A 6,000-nucleotide genomic window follows, 5' to 3' on the forward strand; every position below is an offset into this window, starting at 1 on the left:
TCTTCGACACCGGACAGATCATGGCCATCGTTGTTTCTGCTGCAGCTGCTTCTAATGAAGTAAATATTACACTTTGAACTAACAGACGAACATCCTTTGCAATTGCCCTGTGTGCTACATTTTTATGTCCTCGATTTTTTTTTTTGGTGAGTGTGCACACAGGTACAATGACGTGGAAAAGAAAGGTAAAGACACCCAGTAGGACGCATAGGCTTAGGATATTTGACTGCTAGTTTGAACAATTAGCTTCTTAAATTAATTGTATTAAATTAATTGCCTAACAGGTAAACCCCAATGCGCCTTACTGGGCAATTAAAAACATCGATATACATACAATTTTTAGAATAATTTTAACAAAGCATCATAGAGATATCTATTGATAAATGTTTGATAAATTTACATTTTCGGAGCATTTTTTTTTTGAAATTTTGAAAAATTCAAAATTTGCGAGACATTTATGGAAAAATTTGCAGCATATTTTTTACTAATCGAGATGCGAGAAATTCGAGATGTTGAAAACTCGAGAAAATTGCGAGAAATGGGTAAAGGATAAATTTATTAGCTCCGTTACAATCGTGTGTAACCAATTTTTAGCCAAGAATTTAATTGAATTTCTTTGTGAGCAATTGATAGTTTGACAGTTTCAGCTGAAGTAGTATTTGTACCTTTTTCCTTTTTATGTCAATATACGGCGAAATTTTAAATGCCACGTCTGAAAATTGAGCTTCAGAATTCGAGTTGATTCGAGTTTGACTGCAGTACGAACTTCTACTAAGTTATTTAGCTGATTTTAAATTTGCGAAAATTATATCGGATGTGAGTGATCACCCACATTTCAAATGTTTGGACTTCCATCACATAATGTAATCAAGATGCGATTAAAGAGTTCGTCAAATGATTGCGGAAATTTGCGATACGTCACGCAGCACTTTGCGGGGCGATAAATCGAAACGATCGACACTTAAAATGTACGCCATTGGGTCAAAGTGCATGGGATGGGGAATCATGAAAAAAATGTTCGTAAAGTCGTAAAGTTTTAATCAAAATTTTCAGAGCTACCGCACTGCTGAAATTCTGCACAGACTAGAGAGGAGCCAAAGAAGCGACAGCAAAGACAAAAGTGATGTAAGTTTCGATTTTTTATTTTTATTTTATTTTATTATTTACATATGTATACACAAGGAAGGCCTATCAGGTAAACCCCAATGCGCATTCCTGGTCAATTACAAACAATGCGCTGTTTCTTTATTATAAAAATCGCTGAATTACGAGAGACTGAAAACTAGAAAGTAGCGAGACGTCTATGAATTTTAATCAGTACATTAATCATAAGAGAAATGTTATAATAATAGAAGTGCCTTTACGAATAAAAAAATTACGTCTCCATAACTACGCTTCAACGCACGAAATATAATCAAGGTCATCACATATTCACCACAGCAATTAAAGTTTTATTTTGATATAGATTTATTTACAATTTGAGTTTATGGTGGTGTTGGGCATGGGTGGCCAATCCTTTTCTTTTCTTAGTTGGCGGATTATTTTTATCCACTTTTTTGTATTTGTCTGTCCTTGGGAACTCTTAAGTTAACGTGTAATGTATAGTTTCAACAGAAATATGTATAATATAAAATGAACGATGTTTATATTAATTAAACTAAAATAATTGGTAATTAATATAATTGAGTATTCAGCGCCACCGAGAGAAATGTTTTTACATTTATTTAAAAATAATTTTGATATTTCTCTGGTGCCACCCCTGAAATTTTATGTAGAATGCGGGCGATCGCCATGACTAAACACTGGATAGACACAGTGCTTTTTCCAGGAATTGGGGCGGTTTAGCTCTATTTACAAAGCTAGAGTCCAAAAAAAAAAAAACGTTTGGCGAACCTTTAACAATGCAATGAACGATACGCAGCACCCTATGGGTCCGTTTTTTTCAAGACGGCACCTTGGTTATCCGGCCCTTAGCCATGACACTTTTAAAAACTGTCAAACTACGATGTTAATTGAATAATATGTTACTTAAATTTATTTATTTATTTTTAAAATTATTTGGGAATGTCATTACATTCCTCAATTGACAACAATATAACGTCAAAAACCACTTCTATTATTTTAACAAATAGTTGTGACATAGTAGGTAGGAAGGTTTTTAGCCAATTTAATCGAGGAACCGTTTCAACAACGAAATCAGAAAAATTGGCAAACTCTTATGGGAAACATGTAGTCACAAATATCCAAGTCTGACCAGCAGCATTACACATATACTCAGAATAAATTCTTTTCAATCGAGCTGAACTAACAAAATCGAACCAGGCGCCTTTCGGTGCTAGGCAAAAGCCCAACCACTGAGCCACACTGCTGGTTGTATGGGAATGTTAATACATAGACATATACCAGGAAGGCTTGACAAGAAGACCCCAATGCACCTTCCTGGACAATTAATTACAAACAATGCAGCATCTGATTATTACATAAATCACTGTATTTCGACAAGCTGAAGAACACGAAATAACAATTAATTAATTAAATAATGATTCCATTGAGACATCTATGGATTTAGATTTTTACAAATTGTACATACAATAAATACAGAAGATTGGTGACAACAGGAAAGATGATTTTTTGCCATTTTGTTAATGATTATTAACGAAGGAGTTTTAATGAATTGTAGTATAATGAATGTTATTTATCCACGTTAATTGTTCTCAAACAATATATGTAAATATTAAATTGCAGTATTGAGTAATTGAAATTCTATTGTTCAATTGATGAACGGGACATTTTTAGAATGTATCGAAACATTACCCAAAGGCATGAAATTCAAAGTGCTCTTTCGTAAATAAAATTGAAAACATTCATACATTTGTATGTTTTATTTTTATTTTTAAATGCTTTTTATTATTACAAAATTATGTTCACAATACATCTTCTATATATTTTAATAGCTACTGATCTACTGATCATTTTCTATTTTACAATTTAATTAAATTTGGTTAGTAATCATAGTATTGTTGCGTAGGGGTGGGTGGAGGATCCAAGTAAAAGGCCAACAGTCGTTTCACAGCATTTATTGGTGATTAAGGAGATACACGCACTGGCAGTGCTAAGTCCAGAATGACATGATATCGCCTACGTACCGCCTTATAAGGGGTAGATCTCTCAGGACGTCTAATCTGTTTACCTACTGTATAGTCACGTATTCGGATATGTATTCCCACGGTATGAGAAGTGCAATCATTGTTTAGCTTATCTCCACTTAGCCTGTTGCTAATCCTTGAAACCACTTATACCAGTCGCACGGTATGCACTTAGTTAATCCGTTAACAGATATCCGTTACAGATAATCCTTGAACGGTCACACGGTCTCTGGGACTATATTCGCTTAATCCGCGGCGTACATAACAGTATTATATTATTCTAATGTTAATGTACAGCATAATAGGAAAAATAGTTCAATAACCTATTTAAAATTCTTATAAATGCTCATAATACATCTAATACATAATATGAATTAAAGACTCTGTAAAGTGGATGACCTAAAGCAGATTGTGTTTAGGCAATCTGTGTTTATACCTGAAGGGTATAGACATTTAGTTGTAATCACCGAGACTCTTCACTAGTGTGTTAGTATGGTTATTAGTGATTCTGTCATAGAATCTACTGGTTAGTTTGTTAGTAATGTCTGTAACAAACGGAATATTATATATGGCATGCAGTTTTTTCAAGTTAGTATATATGGGTGTATTATAAATTATTTTTCGTTGATTTATTTTGTATTACTTGGAGCTTGGAAAGGTTAGTATTCGAGGCGTACATTTGTATGTAATTTGTTGCCAGTATAAGGAGAAGGTTGAATGGTTTTAGTTTAAGGACTTTCGCATCGTTAAATGTTGTGCAGTTAGCCTTCAGCACGAGATAGAGTCGCTCAGATTAAACGAATCAGGAGAAAATCGTTTTTCCAGTCGATTGCATCCGGATGCACTTTACCTGAAGAGAATTTAATTAAGGAATTAAACTGGTCCGTCAGTAATGACGCTGCAGAACATTAAAGGCGGAAAATTGCATTGTTTCGAGAAACTGTTGCACTAATTACTGTTTCCTTTCGTTCCGTTAACTTTATCTATAGTAAAAAGTTGCATCGAAAACGACAGCGTTCCTCTAGTCTTTAATCTATGTAATAGGTTTAATGTTTTAAATATAATATGTACATATGTATATAGTTTCATGAAATTGAGATGTGAGTAACATAAAAACAATTGTAGACAAGAAAAACGAGGTAAAACGAACCACCAGCATCGAATTGAAAAGTTCCATTCTATTTATTTATTTATAGCAAATTGCTAATGAATATGTATAACAAAAGTAACAACTTAAATTATAACTACAATATAACATAATTAACAAAAAAACTCTAATTGGTAACCATAACATAAAATCTAGAAGTAAAAATATGTTTCATATTGTTAATATGATAATTACAGAGATATTTAAAAATCATAAAAATTACACTGGGCAATAAAAAAATATTACCGGAGCGGAAACTACTCAATCTTTATTAAATTTGACCCACTGAATTCGAATATGACAATGATTTTTGTTGATTGCTCTCGTTTAACACGTTCAACCCGGCGTGTACCACCGGTGGTCACGCTGATAGTGCTATAGCAAACTATAATTTTACGGTTCCACTACATTGAGCACCCCAACACTAAAATTCCTATTAAATTCTAAAGATTTAAGGACAACTCATTATATAAAGTGATTTAATGCCGTCACGCGTAATTGGGTGCCGATACGCGTGACAGTTCCGCCACTTGGGCAAATGTATGAAATTATGTGCCGGGCTGAATGTGTTAAGAGATATGAGCGTTTAAAAAATGGGAAATTTTTACAGAATTTTGGCTTTTGCAGTCTTTAAATCAAAATTTGGTATCGATGTGCTCAAAGTGAGTATTGGAATCAATAATCAGATGCTTTTTTTATTGATCGTGATTTTTTATTACTTTAAATTATGTATTGTTTATTACTATTATTTTAAAAGTCAAAAGTATACTTTTTTATGTACATATTTTTTGTTTTATCGAAACGTAGTAATTCGAGCGGTAAATGATTTTTAATTGAATTTAAAAAATGCTTTTGCTTAAAGACTGTATGGATGATGCAAGAGCGAGATGAAGACGGGAGAGCGCATCAGTCCATCTCACTCGTTCACGCTCACTTACAAGCGACGAGCACCCACGCCTAGAACATTTCATATTGTAATTTAAAATCATTTCAGATAAAATAAAAAAAATATCGAAATTGAAAACCAACTCTTGCCAACGTAATGAAATAAAAAAGTGGTCCAATAGATACATGATAGCTTGAGAAAAAAATGTATAAAAAAATCATAAATGTTTGACATTTAAAATTCGCTAAATAATTAATTTTACATATTTTAAAGCAATACAATATCACAGTCAATAGAAAAACTATCTGACTATTGATTCCAATACTCACTTTTGGCACTAGGTTTTGAATTAAATATACAGAAGCCAAAAATCACAATTGGCACTTGAAGCTAGATACATAGGTTCCACACATATCGTAAAAACCGACAGTTGTTTATTTTTTTTGTCTTTTAGGGCGTTAAATTCTTCGACTTTTATAATTACCAGATTCGTGTTTACTGGGCATAGATCTATAAGAAAAGTTATATCTCGTCTCTGAACCATTTTTCTTGTCGAACAGTGTTATCAGCGTTTTTTTCTTCTTTTAAGTGAAATATCGAGCAATAAAGAAAAGTACCATAATGATAACGATCAAGCATTGAGAACAGATAGCATAGGTACAATAAATTCTCAGCTAACGACAGATAACGAATGTGGCAATCCGAGACGTGACGTTTTAAAATTCCACATGATTTAACAATGCCATTGAAACTTCGACGACTGGAATTTTAAAACGTCGCAAATTTTAAAAATTTTCCCACATAAAATTAGCAATGCAATG

This window comes from Arctopsyche grandis, chromosome 9 (assembly GCF_051622035.1).
Source record: "Arctopsyche grandis isolate Sample6627 chromosome 9, ASM5162203v2, whole genome shotgun sequence".
Classification (NCBI taxonomy): Eukaryota; Metazoa; Arthropoda; class Insecta; order Trichoptera; family Hydropsychidae; genus Arctopsyche; species Arctopsyche grandis.